Raw genomic sequence first — 18401 nt, 5'->3', positions numbered from 1 at the left:
AGGAATCAAAATGAGCGTGAATGGGTGGTAACAAGAGGAGGCAGAGTGAGAGCTGAATGGGATGTGAGAAAATGGAAGAATGAGATAGACAATGAAGTGGAATGTGTGGGACTGAATGAATGGAAGAATGAGATGGAAAGAAAGAAGACCCTGGAATGGTACAAGGAGAAAGAGGCCCCGAGGTATGAAAGGTGGTATGATGGAAGCCTGGGCGGTGATCTTCTCTTCCGAGCGAGGGCACAGTGTATGAATGTGAACGCAGTGAGTTACAGGTGGTCTGAGTCCCTGTGCCAGATGTGTGACATGGGAGAGGATGAGACGGTGGAACATGTGGTGCTGGAGTGTGTGAAGTATGCCAGAGACAGGAATGAGATGATGCAAGTGATACTGACTGAGAATGTGGCATGTCAGATGTAGGAACAATTAGTATAGAGGATGCTGTTTGCTTCTCTCTTTTTTTTTTTTTTTTTTTTTTACCCTTCTACAGGAGTTGCCAATCCAAAGGCCTGGCTTAGGAGTGATCCCGAGTCACCTGTACTATCAAGATCATCTTGGTCACCATGGTGAACTCCAGGCAAAGGAAGGGGATGGGATTGTTCTCAAGTACTCCAGCCCCACTGGTGAGGTCAGGGATGGGATGGGGAAGGGGGAATTTAATAATATGGCTGGAAGACCCGCTTTGCCCGCATTTTTTTATAAGAAAATCATAGAGAAAACTTTAACCATCACTGGAGGGGGAAGGGGCATTAAATTCAAGGTGGCCAACCTCAACAGCCTGGCCCAGTCCCATGAGTCGGTGATCAAGTTAGAGGAGTGGTCTGTGAAGTGCTTGGTAGTCACAGATGATCACCCAACTTACACTCTTGGGAGAATCTTCCCAGTCTCCCCTGACCTCACTAACTGTGACATATTGGACAACTCACAGGGGCACACTCTCTCTCTCTCTCTCTCTCTCTCTCTCTCTCTCTCTCTCTCTCTCTCTCTCTCTCTCTCTCTCTCTCTCTCTCTCTCTCTCTCTCTCTCTCTCTCTCTCTCTCTCTCTCTCTCTCTCTCTCTCTCTCTCTCTCTCTCTCTCTCTCTCTCTCTCTCTCTCTCTCTCTCTCTCAGCCCCATAGTAAAGTTACTTAAAGCTTCGTTGACTAGAGTTAAGTAAAGATTAATTATTATTATTATTATTATTATTATTATTTTTTTATTTTATTTTTTTTTTTCTGTGTTTATATTGAGAAATTTGCATATTTAATTTAAATGTGTGTGTGTGTGTGTGTGTGTGTGTGTGTGTGTGTGTGTGTGTGTGTGTGTGTGTGTGTGTGTGTGTGTGTGTGTGTGTGTGTGTGTGTGTGTGTGTGTGTGTGTGTGTGTGTGTGTGTCACCACTTCCTCCTCATCCTCCTCTTTTTTCCTCTTTCTCCACCCCCCCCCCCCTCTCTCTCTCTCTCTCTCTCTCTCTCTCTCTCTCTCTCTCTCTCTCTCTCTCTCTCTCTCTCTCTCTCTCTCTCTCTCTCTCTCTCTCTCTCTCTCTCTCTCTCTCTCTCTCTTTCTTTCTTTCTTTCTTTTGTTGCATATTTTACTCCTTTACATTCTTCCCTACAGTATTTTTTCGTCTACTTTATGACTGGAGTCGTTTTTATCATCCCAATGTATGTTCCATCCATTCTGAAACTGTAATTCACCAATCAGCTCAAGTGTGTCTCAGTTTTGATAATCATTAATTTGTTTCAGCTACACAACCACTCTGATAAGGGACAAAATCTACTTCACCAGTCATCTATGTCATACAGTCATATATATTCATACATATGACAAAATACTCTTCCTAAGACATTTCTTATTTTCTCTTCTCAAGTGACCTGTCCCATCTATCTAAGGTACCACATAACATTTAAAACTTACAATATTGCATTTAATTCATGAACATTTTTTTGTCTATGTAGACTTGAAATTGTATTGCGTATAGACTTGAAATGTATTGGGAGTTTTCTCTATCTCTCATTCTATACCTAACACCTGTTCCTAAGAATCCCCAGGTGATAGCCATGGTGACTGGCTGGTCTCCTGAGTGGCTGCGGTTTTCCAAAAGTGAGGATTGGTGTTCTATACCATACCATGTGCCCTGTTTGTATTCCTTCTTTGTCCTCTGTATTATATTCTATGTAAAGATGGTGCTGGGGTGGGATCTACTTATTCCCTAAAAGTGATGAGGAGTGACACTGGGCAGCATTAATTTGCTCCTTAGAGATGGCTGGGTTCCTGTGGATGAGTGGGCCATGCTGTGCTTTGTCAAGGATGGTGTTTGGTATTGTGATGACTCTTGCCACAATCAAGTGTCTCCCACAGAGTAGTGGAGTACCTATGAATGGTGTTGACCCAAGCTGTCCAGGTCTCATCCAATGCCTTAATATGATTTAGATGATCAAAATGGTTTAACTCACCATTTAATCAGCTGACTGATTTGAATGGAGAAGTATGTAATGTGTTGTAGCCTAACCATCTCTGCCAGCATGGTCAGACTCTTGGTAGTAACCTGAAATGCTCCTAGGTAGTGAGTATCATTGCACATAATGATCTTTACTTTGTCAGTAATTCAATGATACTGAATATTACTCTACTGGATTTTGCTCAGCACTGCTTGGTAACTTTTGGCCATAATCCCAGGTCTGGAATGATATGAAGCCATGTTTTTACATTCCATATGAGACAGGCAAGCACTATGCTTTGCCTGACTGATACCTCTACTCGTACTTTGCATTTATGACCCCAGGTAGTTCATCACTCTCTCTCTCTCTCTCTCTCTCTCTCTCTCTCTCTCTCTCTCTCTCTCTCTCTCTCTCTCTCTCTCTCTCTCTCTCTCTCTCTCTCTCTCTCTCTCTCTCTCTCTCTCTCTCTCTCTCTCTCTCTCTCTCTCTCTCTCTCTCTCTCTCTCTCTCTCTCTCTCTCTCTCTCTCTCTCTCTCTCTCTCTCTCTGTTTGGGATTATACTGTATATTAGGAAATATCATTAAAGAGTGTGTGTGTGTGTGTGTGTGTGTGTGTGTGTGTAAAAAGTGTTTGCATTATTGTGCATTTGATATTATAGCCCCAGGTACCTTAAAGTTTTTCTGGTTTTATGATTTATAAAGATTGCTATTTTTAATAAAGTTATTGAAATTGTTATTGAGTGTTTGTATTGAACTCATTAGCTTTGTAATAGTGTGCGTCTCATCATGCATTCATTAATGATGTAGAGTGGAAATGTCCACTCCTATCATGCATAATATCAATGCATTATTGGTTTATGTTGTTATTTGTGTATAAATTGTAAAGTTATGCCAGTCTATTTAAGTACAAACTAAAATATTAGCTGGAAGAGAGGACAGGTAATGGCACACTAAAACACAGGAAGGGACAATGATAGAACCATCCAATTTAACAATACACAGAGCAAGAAGAATGAGAAAGCAATAAAAATGGATTATTTAATGGATGATTAATAGACCCTCATTTGTAATCTTATTTCAGGCAAGAATATTAAAAGAGACAGCTGGCTTGCCCTTTGTACTTGTTCATACGTGACAGAATGAGAGATCTAGGGGTGGGGGGTGACACCTGGAAATGGGTATGATTCACGAAGGGATTGATTTATTGCTTGACTGGCTGATTAAAAAAAGAAGGCGTGGTAGTGGAGGGTGGGGGGGAAAGGCGCCCCAACTTTCCAGTCGTATATGGAGTCGAAGGGAGTTCTACAGGATTATTCATGTATTTGTTGCTTTTAGCTGTGAATGATTTGGTGGTGTAATTGTTATGACCCCGTAAGTTGATTTAGTATTCATTTCGTCTTTCTGAACGCAAAATAAGATGTTACTTGTACTTCTGCCTGTTGTACGCAATTTAGGTCTTATTAATGTGGCATTTAAGCAGATTCACTCAAGGAATGAGAAGTAAATGATAGCTATCAAGCAGTATATTAACTCTCTCTCTCTCTCTCTCTCTCTCTCTCTCCTCTCTCTCTCTCTCTCCTCTCTCTCTCTCTCTCTCTCTCTCTCTCTTAATACGATATCTAATATAAAGAAGCAATAATATTTAAGCAAATACACACAGTAATCTTATAGTAATTTAATGAAAACAATACCAGCAAAGAAAAATAAGAGAAAATGCATAATTTACTACGAAACCCAAAGTGCGAAAAAAAAACCTTGCCAAATTGAACCGTCCCACGAAGGTTATGAATGGAGTTTTGATGCAATGAGCCTCAGTTATACTTAAAACACTCAACAAATATAACACCTGCCAAAATAAATGAATAAATAAATAAAATAAATCAATAAATCAAAATAAAAACGCGAGAAAACCTTTAGATTATCACAACGCGAAAAATACACACACGCCAAACTGGATGCGTCATTACTTAATAGTCATTGGAACTGTTATCCCCCCAATAGTTTATAACCAACCCCCCCCTCCCCCCACCTTCCCTACCTTGAGGAACACCTTCACTTATGGCTTGCTGTGGGCGTGCTATTGGCTACATTTGAGCATTTTATTTAACCTGGAATTCACATACACGTACATATTATCTATCTCCTTGCAATAATTATAATAGTCTTCCTGGCTTAATTTTTGTTTATTCATTATTCCTTATGTGCTTATTAATTGTCATTTGTCTAATTCCCTGTTTTAGTCTTGGTACTTTTTTTTTTTTTTTTTTTTACTTTCCGACTCTGGCCCTTGCAATGAACTGGCTTTATTGGTTATTTACTGTTCCTTACGTGTTTACTGATTATATGTGAGCTATTTATTTGATATTCATGATTTTTTAAAACTACGTATTTCTTGATATGATAGTTTTATCTTTTCGTGTTTTCTGGCTTAAGTTTTGTTTATTATTCCTTGTTTGTGTTATTAGGTAAATAATAATTATTTGTCTTATTTCTCGTAGTTTAATGGAATTTTTAGCACTTTAATGAGTTCCTCACCAGTCATTTTATTCGAGAGAGAGAGAGAGAGAGAGAGAGAGAGAGAGAGAGAGAGAGAGAGAGAGAGAGAGAGAGAGAGTCTAAATGGATAAAAAAAAAAAAAAATCAGTTACAGTATTTTATTTATATACAAGAAAATGCATGATAATAATAATAATAATAACAATAATAATAATAATAATAATAATAATAATATTTAAATACAAGGAAAATATGTAATAATAATAATAATAATAATAATAATAATATTTAAATACAAAGAAAATATGTAATAATAATAATAATAATAATAATAATAATAATAATAATAATAATAATAATAATAATAATAATAATAATAATAATAATAATATTTAAATACAAGGAAAATATGTAATAATAATAATAATAATAATAATAATAATAATAATAACTGCTTTTATCTTACTCACACAGATAAATAGTTTTTATGAACAGTTTATTGACCATAAACATTGTGTACATACACACAAAATTAAATAGAACAAGTAAAAATTTCAAAATGTAGTGAGTGACACACAGAGGACTGGTGACAAAACCTACTAAAGTCCATTAAATGATTGGCTGTCTCAAGTTTCCACATCATCAGTTGAACACACTGCTCCTTAGCACTCAGGGATGGACAAGCTTGTCATGGCTTGTGTCAATGGAGACAACACGTGTAGGGGATTTATTTGTTCTGTTTTTTCTCGTCCTACTCACTCTTCCTCTTGAGCCACGCCGGCTTCTTGTTATTCAGCACGTGCTTGTGCTTCCTGAACACCGGTCTCATACTGGATAGAGACAGTAATGTATGGAGGTTTGATGCAATACAACATTTTATATAAGGATAAAAACTTGCATAAATTTCCTGTTTGTGTTTTTCTACTAAGGTGCAATTGTTAGGTGAGCATTTGCAACTTCCTACCCTTAAATAACATCCCTACTACAGTGCCTCAGAGCCACACCATCACTTGTTGCTTGTCCACTAGTAAATAATGAAGACTGCAACCCTCATGCCAGCTACACTATACAAGTATTTACAAATTAATGGTTGGATTTTCAAAAGATCTCTGATACAAGAAAGCTTATAAATATTGTGAAAGCTTCTAGTCAATGTTATATCATTTGCTTCAACAGAGGAAGAATAATTCAATCTTCCTGAATATTACAAATGAGATTTTATCAGCATTAACTTAACCATGTCATTCTAAATTATTCTACCTAGTTTCCAGGGACTTCAGCAGTGAGTAGCTTAACCAGCACACAGGAAAGACAGTGGGAAATTAAGATATAACAGGGGTGGCCAAAGGAGGTAGTCCAGCCATCTCCATACTCAGGTATTTTGGTTTGTGTGCCACTGGGATGAAATCAGAAAGTGATGCGCATTACATTTTAGTAAGATTTAAATGTTGGTCGTCCACGTAGCAAGATTGCACATCAACAAGAAGGTAACCTGAAAGTAAAGTTGAAATTAACAACATTATACTGTGTGATTGTGACTAAGTACAAAATTGAAATGTGATTGGAGAAGGATAAAAGTTTTTCATTTGTTTCAGGCAAGAGGTTGTGGTTAAGGAAATAGTGAGTCTGTAGGCTGTAGTGAGAGAGAGAGAGAGAGAGAGAGAGAGAGAGAGAGAGAGAGAGAGAGAGAGAGAGAGAGAGAGAGAGAGAGAGAGAGAGAGAGAGAGAGAGAGAGAGAGAGAGAGAGAGAGAGAGAGAGAGAGAGAGAGAGAGAGAGAGAGAGAGTGAGAGAGAGAGAGAGAGAGAGAGAGAGAGAGAGAGAGAGAGAGAGAGAGAGAGAGAGAGAGAGAGAGAGAGAGAGAGAGAGAGATTGATTGATTTTCCATGTGAGAGTGTGGTTTTTAAGTATGCTATAGAGGACACACTTATTCATTGACTACAAGCCCACAAACTTGCAATGTCCCCATAGCATAGTTACAGACAACATCCTCTCATATATAAGTTGGTGTCAATCTTTCTGTGATGTACTTCCAGCCCAGAGACCCACAGCAGCATTAAGAGTGGAGAGAGAGAGAGAGAGAAGAGAAGACACACAGAATGGATGAATAGAGATGCTGTGGTTTGTAAAAATATGGTGTAAGGTCTGTTGGCTATGGTGGGAATGGTTTTCCAATCATTTCTCTCTTGCACAACCATTTTGCTTCATAAACAGACATCTCTCTTTCATCTTCCCACCAAACACTGTTATTCCACCTTACATTTATATATTTGCATGCTTATCTTCTCAAATTGTTCCCCTTCCATTCTCTCCACATGTCCAACTCTCTCCTCCTTTCTGTGGTTGATCACTCACTCCGCTGTTCCTCCACATTCATGACTATATATGATGCACATGTGCTTTATAATCAATCAAATGTTTCATGTAGATGATATTTTCATTCATACACAGTTCCCCCTTCCTCCCTTTTTCATTCATTGCCCTCTCTCTCTCTCTCTCTCTCTCTCTCTCTCTCTGTGTGTGTGTGTGTGTGTGTGTGTGTGTGTGTGTGTGTGTAAGAGCTCAGACCTCATAGTGACTGATCTTTGGGTAGGACTGAGGCCAATGACACACCACCCCCCGGGACAGTGAGGTCACAACACCTCGGGTTACATCCTGTACCTCGTTGCTGCTAGGTGAACAGGGGCTACACATTAAGAGGCTTGTCCATCTGCCTCACCGTGCCCGGCATTCGAACCTGGGCCTTGTTGGTTGTGAGCCGAGCGTGCTAACCACTACACTACGTGGTGTGTAAGTGTGTGTGTGTGTGTGTGTGTGCGTGTGTGTGTGTGTAGTGATGCAGCTGGGAAGGTCGTCTTATGACAATTATTGATGAATGAAGGTAAAGGATGCGTGTCTTCTCTTTGTGTGTGTGTGTGTGTGTGTGTGTGTGTGTGTGTGTGTGTGTGTGTGTGTGTGTGTGTGTATACATAACACACACACATACACACACACATAAAAAAGTATTAATGACATGCGCATCCATTACCTTCATTTGTCAATAATTATCATAAGGCAACCTTCTCAGCCGCATCAGCACACACACACACACACACACACACACACACACACACACACACACACACACACACACACACACACACACACACACACACTGAAATTATATTAGAAATTATTAGAAATTAGATAAGTTACCAGTGACGAGCCTACGCGACGCCATGTATGTGAGCAACGCATGTTTTTAAGCATCTGGAGCAAAGTGGTTAAAGGAAAACTTTTTGACTTGAAATGTAATTAGATTGATCACTTATTTTTCTGGCTGACATTGTTTTTGGAAGGTGGCACTTAAGATATGTGAATGCTGTATCTAGATATAAACAAACATTCACAAACACTCATTCCATTATGTCTTTGTCATTAGGCCCTCAAATAAACAACAAATTAAGTGAGAAGTTACCATTTCCCTTCCTGGCTTGCGCTCTTGTTGCTCCGAGTTGTAGCAGCAGCGACGTGTGGCACCCAGGATGAAGGTGTCTGCAGGGTGGTCTGTGTCAGGGTGATGATGGCACACAGCAGCAGCAGCACCATGACAGCTCAAGCATCCTGTTGAAATTATCACTTTTTAAATGGTGAAAGGTGAAGGAAAAAGCTGTCTCCATGGAATGTGGAAGTACACAACAACAACTCTCAAAGATTTCTTGCAATAATAAGTCATCATTCATTGTATCCTTTCTTGTTGGCCACAAGATTATCATACAAATTTTCCATAGACATCTGCAAATTGGTATCTCTAGCTGTTATTAAATGTGATATTAAGTTTGATGAATGTATTGATTTCATTATACATGAAAGTTGTTGATTGCAAAAAAAAAATAATAACCAAAATATATTTTGACTTTTACTTTACAATGCCTTAACTGTTTCCTTTTAAAAAATTATGTAGATTTATTTTCTCATTTTAAAACTTAAAGTCTAGACAACTAACTGGCCTTAAATTTTTGTGATATACAAATAAAGTAAGAAAGAGAGCACATTTCACTAACACTCATGGTGAAGTGTCCACCAATGATGGTGAAGGAGGTACACATGTAAACTCCAGTCTGACCAATGACCAACACAATTTGTCCAGCTGCATGTCTCCATCGGGCACAAACTCCACCTCCCGCATCTGTGTCATGTCCACCACCACCGTCACCGTGGCAACACTGAAAAGTGGAATCTTATCATTCACACTGTTACAAAAAATATACTCCAATATGTATATATATGGATTACTATTCCCAATGTTAAAAATTCTTTAGCTAATCTTACTTTGATATTTTGCATCCAATATTAACTACAATTTTTTCCTATGACATTTTCCAACTACATTTAAAGCCTTTCACTGTGAAACAAAACAATTAGCAGCATCAGAAGCAATGCATGCAGTCTCCTTCATAACCATCTACAAGACGTAAAGTTGGCATTGAAAAAGAATACATTTTGCAATTTCTTCCCAGTTCTAACACAGGATGTGGCTGTAGAATGAATAAAGATGTCTTGAAAGTGACTGGATCATTAAAATCCCCCATAATTATGCAATTATTAACGCAACAAATGTCCGCAATAAGGTCATAAAGTTTTTTTGTCCATAGCAGGTGACTGGATTAGAGGATGATAGACGAGACCTAATGTTATTTTACAAGATTTATTTTCTAACTGGATGAAAGTGAAGTCTATATTAGCAATGGTTGGGATTGGGAGTAAATGAGGACAAGATTACCTTCCCTATGTTAATGTGTTAGTTTTCATATTTATTGAGAGAGAGAGAGAGAGAGAGAGAGAGAGAGAGAGAGAGAGAGAGAGAGAGAGAGAGAGAGAGAGAGAGAGAGAGAATCAAGCCATTTGAAGTACATTTTTAGTTCCTTTACTTACACCATATTGCCCCTCTCTCTCTCTCTCTCTCTCTCTCTCTCTCTCTCTCTCTCTCTCTCTCTCTCTCTCTCTCTCTCAATAAATATGAAAACTAACACATTAACATAGGGAAGCTAATTTTAAAGACTCCTTAAATGAAACAGTAGTCTGACCCCTTCTGCTCTCTCTCTCTCTCTCTCTGGTGGAGTTGGCAAGGTACCATCTCTGTCCCCGCCAATGTCTCTCATGACTTCAAGACGCCTCACTGTAACCTAACCTAACCTAATCTAACCAAACCTCACCTCACCTAACCTAACCTCACCTAACCTCACCTCCTCTCATCTAACCTAATAATTCCTCACCTAATCTAACTTAACTTCTTCACTTATGCTAGTTTAACCTAATGCAACCTTTGCTAACTCAATTACCTTAACTAACCTAAATTAATCTGCTATAACTTAACATGATCTAACGTAACCTATGTCATCCAAATCTTACTTTAATCTAATCTAATCTAACCTATGCAAGTTAATGTAAATTCATCTAATATAACCTAAACTATGCTAGTCTAACCTATCCTTAACTTACCTAACCTAACCTAACTTAACCTAACCTAACCTTACTTAGCCTTACAATCTAATACACTTCAACTTACATAGCCTAACCTACTAACTTAAAATACTAACTATAAATACTAATACTAACTTAATACTAACTTAAAACCTACCTATGCTTATATCACTTCTATATCCTCCTCCTCCTCCTCTTCCTCTTCCCTAACACAGTGACTCAGCGAAGCCAAGAAAACACCTAATTTCTGAATACTATCTTTAAGAGGTTCACCCAGTCAGCCCTCTTCCTCCTCTTTCCTGACCCCCATCCTCCCTTCTTTACTCACGTGTCTCTCCCTCCCTACACACACACACACACACACACACACACACACACACACACAGAGGGTCTCACAAGGGTAATACACACACACACCCAACCAGTCACCCACACCCACCCACATACATGTACACACGGACGCACACAGCCTGTCACCCTTACGTCAAACAGCTTACACCCTTCTATTCCCTGTCACTCATCAATCACACATACCCAGTCTCTCTCTCATCTTCTACTCTGTTAAATAACCAGTTAACGGTCCCAGCCTACTCCCAGTCCCCCTAGCCGGCCGGTTACTCTCTCATTAGGAGCATATGACTAAAAATAAGTGACATGGGGCGGCGGTCAGAGAGAGCCAGCCTGGTCTGCCTACGGGAATCGAAAGCGTTTATTTGGGTACGGTTTAAAGGGACGCAGGTTTAAAGGGACAGTCTCTGCGTGAGTGTGTTTGGTCAAATGCTGAATACTCACGCCTGGTTCGTCATATAGCCACATGGACAGGCACAGATCACTCCTCCACGACACACACATCCAAACACACAAAAACACTAACTAGTAACTGTACCTTTAGTTTCGTCTGCTCTCAAAATATTCCTCCATTACTAATGTAACCCACATTCCCTAGTGGTATACTCTCCTCGGAACACCCATATTTTTAAGAGCTTTTTATCCACCATATATGTCTCTGTTAACTCTCATCTTGGCTGGAAATTAAACTATATTGTATCAGTGTGGCCATCTTGAGGTCCCGGATGAAATGGCGAGCTGGGATTGGCTATTCACGACCCGTTGTCATGGTGATGGTAGATGCCATTCACTTGACAGCTCATATTTTCTCGCTATTGAAATGAGTTTATTAGAGCGTAACTGAAGCGTGTAAAGGCATCATTCCGCACTATACTATTAAGATATTGTAGTTCTGAAGTGTTCCTAGGGTTAGTAGGCTTGGATAAGGAGTATAACACAATTTAGATGGTGTGAAGAGCGGATGTTTGCGCGCGAAATTCAAACAATTCCAGCCTCAGATATGATTACGTATTAGACTTAAGATATTGTAGTAAGAAAGTATCTGTGGGGTTAATAAGCTTGGGTAAAGAGTATAGGGGAATTTAAAGGACGTTTAAGAGACGGAGTGTGAGGAGAAGGTGTGTCAACGCGATTCAAGTAATTCAAACCTGTCTGAGTTGATTCCACAGAAGACTCTTAAGATATTATATTGCTGAAGTGTTCCTAGGGTTATTAAGATTGGGTAAAGAGTATAAGGGAATTTAAAGAGTGGATAAGGGAGGGAGTGGAGTGATTTGATGTCATATAGACCAAAGCCAGGTTACAGAGGGGTTTTATCTTGTAAAGGGGACGGTTCGGTTTTCTTGACCGAGTGACGAAGGAGAAGAAAAAAAATAAGAAGAGACATCAGCCACTGAACCACAGGGAGAGCAGTGAAGGTCCTTTCTCACTGTTCCCTATATAAGACACAGGGAGAGGAGTGAAGGTCCTTTCTCACTGTTCCCTATATAAGACACCATACACTCTAGAACACCAGGTCAGAAATCAAGAAACACGTGCTATTACAATATAGGTGAAGCTTAAGGACACGTCAGTAATTCAGCAGCAGACAATATTTCACAACTGCTCCACAAAACTTCTCGCAACGCAACCGGAATGTTTTAGCATGTTGTTCTTGTTCTGCTGTAGTTAAATGAATTACAGAATAAACAGGGAAGATAGATGTTTTCTTTTTTACCCAGAAACATAAAAACGTACATAATTTCTACTAGAACCTGATAAAAATTAAGAAAGATAAGACGCCAAATCGTTTGAGGATACGAGTTTCTCTTCTGTTATATAAAAATTACAGAACAAACAAGAATAGATGGATTTTTGTGCTAGTCATGAAAATGCCTTTGAAAACCTAAATAACAGACCAGAACATGATAAAAGTTCAGATAAGACGCGGGAAGATATGATAACACGGATTCCTGTTGTGTAATAAGTTGAATTACATAAGAAACACGTAGAGCTGGATTATTTTTTTCCCTAGTCACGAAAATACCTCTGAAAACCTAAATAGATCTCTAATTTATAAAAGTTAAGTAAGAAGCTGAACCATTTGGTAACACGAATTTCTGCTCTGTACTAAACTGCATTACAAAACAAAAACAGTAGCTAATATCGAATACATCACATCATATTTTATTTCCCAAATCACGCGTGGCAGCTTCCTACCTAATCCACCATGCCACTGTTTTTACCAAAGGCCGTGATTCTGTTGGTGAGTGACAGGGAGAACAGAACGTCTACACAACTATAGGGACTTGAGGTGGCTGGCATAACAAGTGAGGGCAAGACAGCGTCCTTCCCCCACTTGGCCACTGCACACACTGAATAACCAGGAGCTATCGTAATAATTCCATAGCAGAAACTTCTACACAGCGACGCATTTCCTTCAATAAACCGCTAACCACTGAAAAATAAACCCTTCTAAACTCCACACGTGTAAACAAATAAACTAATCTATCTGTTATTGCTAATATTTGAGCGTCATTCACTTCAGAACATTAAAAAACATAAACAGAATGCCGGCGCGCTCTAGACAGTGGCGGCCTGGCTAACTCTGGCTAACTCCAATAACGTTTCATTTTGGCTCAAGGCATCTTAGCTTCCCCCTCGGCTCTTTTTTCGCTCCCCAGTCTTTGTTCTCCCTCAGGCAAGCCTCATATGCTCCCTGCCACGAATGCTGCAAGAAATATCGCCAGTCAGTGATGGGAAAAAGTGCTGAGAAATAGACGTACCATCTTAACTTGTGTACTCATCTCATATTATCGTTTATTTATTTTTTTTATTTTGTTATATAAGGAAACTGCATCTTGGTTCATGAGTTTTGAGTTTTGTTGACTGTACACTATGATTCTTGTGGTCTTGTCTTATTATTTCACGAGCTATGTCAACAGAAGAATAAATATGAGTTTTCTTTTTGTTTTTTTTCTTGAAACTAATCGGGGTCAGTCAAAACGCATGGAAATCTATCATTCTCAAAATTAATAACATGCGAATTAACGTAAATTTATTCTTCGCATTCTGAAAGATCTATAAAAAGTAAAAACTTGTCCTGAAATCAATTTGAAATGCGCCTTATTGCAAATTTATTATATTCTGAGCCAGCCAGAAAAGAGTCCTCGCTGGTGGCACGTGAGCAATGAGTAAATATGAGGTACATTAAGGTTTCCATCAGTTCACCTGTTGGTTCCTGTCACATTCAGGCCCGATAAAATTTCAAGGACTATGTAGTGGTGTGTGTGAGTGTATTTATGTTTAAGAGGATATCATTGAATGTATGTTTATAGTTGTGTGTATGGCTTGGCTTAGAAAGTTTAATCTCTCTCTCTCTCTCTCTCTCTCTGTGTGTGTGTGTGTGTGTGTGTGTGTGTGTGTGTGTTCCGTTTTTCCTACTTTTGTATCTAACTTTTTTATCATTATTCCCTCCCGTTATACTCTCTCTCTCTCTCTCTCTCTCTCTCTCTCTCTCCGTTAGTAAATATTCTCCCTACGTGTCACTCTGGCGGTGGTGGTGGTGATGGTGGTGGTGATGGTGGTGGTGGTGGTGGTTGTGTTGAAGAAAACAATGGAATGCAGAGAGCAGTGTATAAACATGTCTAGCCCAGGAACACAGTGGACACCCATAGCCTAGTTAGCAAAAGAGTTCACTGACCCCTACCACTGAACGCCCTTATAATATCTTAATATAGAGCCTTCCTATCTTAATGTCCTTAACCTTAATGTCTAGCCAAGGAACACAGTGGACACCCATAGCCTAGTTAGCAAAAGAGTTCACTGACCCCTGCCACTGAACGCCCTTAGTATCTTAATATAGAGCCTTCCTTTCTTAAACCGTGGAAGGATGGAACTGAAAGGGTAACAAACGTATATTGAGATTTTTTATGACTTTTTTCTCCTTAATTAATGGAAGGAGAGAAGTAAAAGAGTAAGAAATACGTGAGCTAAGATGAACTGATGCTTTTTCTTCTTTCTTCTTTAATGCATTCTTTCACGCCAACATGCATTTCACCCCGTTAATTACGGTTCTAGTGTTTACGTCAATTGGAAGGAGAAATATTGGCCAGAATTCGGTGTTTTTTTCCCGTTCCGTTTAAATGTACGGTTCATTTTTCTCATTGTGTCTTTTTCGTGATATCTGAACACTGATGACGCAACATTCACTCCTTATGAATCTGAAGGAAGCATCACGTCACCTAAACTGCTGATATCTCTTTATGGTTCCTTAGGTAAATACGAGCAAGATAAACTAATGTAACGCCACCCCCCCCCTCCGGTTCCCCCCTCCTCCCTCCTCCTCACCGGTCCGATCAGAGCTCTAATGAGACGAGGCAAAGATCTTCACGGTGAAGAAGAAAGGAAGAGGAAGAGAGAAGAAGCACGCACACACAATAGAAAAAAAGAAAACATTTTTGATTGGTAGTGGTTCTCGCCTTCATCGTCATGGCCAGAGGGTAAGGAGAGGTTAATTATCACACAGTACCTAGTGTGGCTTTATTAGGAGGAACGAAAAATATAAAAATAGCAAAAATAATTAAATGAATAATACTGATGGGATTCTTTGGGTTGACTGACCCACTATGACACTTGAAATTCTGGTATGGCATATACACTTATACTCCGTTACTTAACACTACGAATACACAAGAAAATAATTACTTTTATAACTCCTCAAGAGCACCATTCATTCTGGGCACCGTTATATCCCTAAATAACGTCACAGCCTTCCTCCATCACTTCTCTACGGCAATAATATTGCTCACAACACATTCACAGTAGATTATATTTGACTAAAGAAACATTACATGGCTAACGCTTTCCCAAGACTGTGGCCTGTCTCCACGTGGGACCAACACCGGCTATTTTATCTGTTGCCAGAGGGAAGGGAGACGCCATTCTGTCAACACGTACAGTCACTATATCTTCACTAGACATGAATAATAAACATGAACACAGTAATATTCACTTCTAAATAAAAGAAAAATCAAATATTTCAGAGCTACGAGACCCACCTGTTGCCAGAGGGAAGGGAGACGCCATTTTGTGCTCTCTCCCTCAACACCCACAGGCATCTGAAGTTATTGGAACCTTAGCTAGTTCTCTCTCTCTCTCTTCTTTCACAAATAATTTTACTGAACCGTGAGTTTAAATAAAAATGCAGGAATAATTGGCTAGCAAGGTGAGCATATAGGCTGGACATTAGTTGAAGTTAATAATTGAATTCTAAATTACTAACATATTTTATAAGCTAGGGTATGATACCTTATGAGTTACTGGTAGGCTGACGCAACATGATGTAATTCTATTATTCGTATTACCATTGATTAGAGAAAACTACAGTTGAAATAAGTAAAGACTATTTATAATAAATGTTTCAAGACTTTTAAATCACTCCCACGAATACACGCCTTATAAAAATACTTTTTTCATATAATCACTAAACCTTTAATTACCGCTATTATCCTCCTCTTCACCGCAAGCTACAAAAGAAAACAATTATTGGGGAGACTCAAAGAAACTCACTAGCTCTGCCCTTGGACTGCTATCATCCTTCAACATTGAGAGTACTATGAGAACTGCTGGTATGGACAGAGGAAATGAGAGAATAGGAAGTTAATTTAGTTTTCCATAAGCTATAGAACTGTTGAAGAGGCTGGTACAAAAATGAGCCTAAAATGTCATAGGTGGTTACAGGACAAGTTGCCTACAAAAGGTTATATTAACAGATACACTATTTGATAAGCTGACAGTGTTTCTGAATTCATATGAGAAAATAGTAATAAGTGATAATTTACCTAACTGCATTGGTGATAAATGAAGGCGTTGAGGCAAACGTCAGAGTGTGAGAGGTAAGGTGGACACACAGGGAGCAGGAATGACAATACTGGTGTGGTAAACTGCTTCATTAATTCCACTCTGATCAAATGATTACCTCTTGCACAATTACAGTTCCTTCAAAACCAAAACCAACACCAGCTTGATAAATTGCAATCAATGTTTCAAATTCATACCTCTTGCACTTACACTTCCTTCAAAACCAAAAACACCAGCTTGATAAATTGCAATCAATGTTTCAAATTCATACCTCTTGCACTTACACTTCCTTCAAAACCAAAAACACCAGCTTGATAAATTGCAATCAATGTTTCAAATTCATCTTAACCTCAATTATATACAAAAATTGAAAAAGAAAAAAATACTTGCTTTTATAACCTTTACATACATACACATTAAAGAAATTTTCATTATGTATTCAAACTCATAACATTTTGTGTAGTAATATTTAAACAGCTGACCATCCCAGGACTCAGCTCCAGCCAGTTGTGTTTGAGGAGAAAGTTTCAACCAGAAGAGAAATTAAGGTACTGAGATTCCAGCCAGAAGTCACCAGAACCTAACCAAGGGCCAGGTTCTAGGGCTTCCTTACCTGCTCACATTAAACCAAGTGGTGAGACTGACTGCTAAACTAGAGTACAGCTTTCATTTAACCCATAAAGAGTGGGTACCTTTAAATAAATAGATGAGTTAAATACCTTAAACATCTGAAACTGGATGCCATTTTTGTCAGGAAGCTAAATAAGTGTTGATGTGATGAGTTCGCACACTTTTGTTTTCAGTAAGTAGGGCTTGTCTGTCACTGTCCCATCACCACAGCCCTCTCATCACCCACTCCACTCCACAGCAGAACACTAGATGAGTGATCTGACACAAGCAGGAATGAGTGACTGACCCCTTCTCCTGTGCCTGTCTTTCACAATCAGCTGCATTTGATTTGCATTCATGGCAGGCTCAGCACCGACCATTTGCAAGGAGCACCCACACTTCACGGGCTAAGTAAATAAATGGGAAAAGAAAGTACGTCAAAATCATAAATAAGAATTCCGTTAAATGTCAGTCTTCTAACTCTGGCACTAAGTAACAGAGCTGGAACAAAATAAAGGTAAACACTGGACTGGAAGAATTTACACGTGGAAAAATTGAATTCCACGTCACTCGTCAGACTGCAACATTTAGCACAGACCATCACTTCCCTTCCACAGGAGTTTAGTAAGCCACTCAGGCCCTGCCCCTCCAGTTCACTACATTCCCTGCCTTCAGCAAGCAGCAACATACAAGACAACACTCACAGACAGGACTTCAGGTTAAAATACTATGTAGCTACCTATCTACTTTGTCATTATCACGTAGCAGACTCTACAGCCACGTGTGCGAGGGACCGCCTGCCCCGCACACCGCCGCCAGTACCCAGGCAGCTACTACTTCTATTAAGCGGAGATCTCAAAGGTGGATTCTACCCCGTACAGTCCCAGTATTGCTGTGTTGGCCAGGAAGAACTTGGCTTTCTTCACATTTGTCCCTGCAAGTAAAGAAAATTCCACTTAGCACAAGTCCAGTCAGTGATCAAGATAAGGGGACTAAATGTTGCAGCAGGCTAAAGAATATTCCTGCAAAAAATGAGTAATGTAGTGAAAGATAAGACTTAACATCTGCATCTTCAGTCAAGTGATGATTAAAACTTGCTTTATTTTCTCCTTCAGAATAATCAACATAATTTCATTGTGAGGGAGTTCCAAGGCTGTACAAGATATCAGAGTATCCTTGCTTGGTGACTGAAATATATTCCTAGTAACTATGGGTTAAGATATGCTGCTGC

The 18401-nt window shown here is 39.2% G+C and overlaps 2 protein-coding genes and 1 long non-coding RNA gene across 22 annotated transcripts in view; 1 reads left to right on the top strand and 2 right to left on the bottom strand.

The window, feature by feature from the left end:
* Window positions 1–18401, top strand: part of LOC135107605 (uncharacterized) — a 53230-nt gene that overhangs the window by 10242 nt on the left and 24587 nt on the right. The window lies entirely within an intron of this gene.
* On the bottom strand, window positions 5056–11272 carry LOC135107552 (uncharacterized). Its single transcript, XR_010271820.1, has 4 exons — window positions 11165–11272; window positions 8953–9114; window positions 8367–8512; window positions 5056–6403 (listed from the first exon to the last, which is right to left on the bottom strand). It is a non-coding gene; the product is annotated as an uncharacterized LOC135107552 (long non-coding RNA).
* LOC135107528 (uncharacterized) overlaps window positions 16636–18401 on the bottom strand; it is a 10071-nt gene continuing 8305 nt past the window's right edge. For all 7 annotated transcript variants that reach the window (XM_064017499.1, XM_064017532.1, XM_064017524.1 and 4 more), the window contains one exon: window positions 16636–18104. The gene's annotated coding sequence lies outside the window, so the exon portion shown is untranslated. The remainder of the gene's footprint in view (window positions 18105–18401) is intronic.

This window comes from Scylla paramamosain, chromosome 2 (assembly GCF_035594125.1).
Source record: "Scylla paramamosain isolate STU-SP2022 chromosome 2, ASM3559412v1, whole genome shotgun sequence".
NCBI lineage: Eukaryota > Metazoa > Arthropoda > Malacostraca > Decapoda > Portunidae > Scylla > Scylla paramamosain.
Note: the sequence above shows the minus strand (reverse complement) of the source record. Positions and strands in the feature narration are given on the sequence as shown.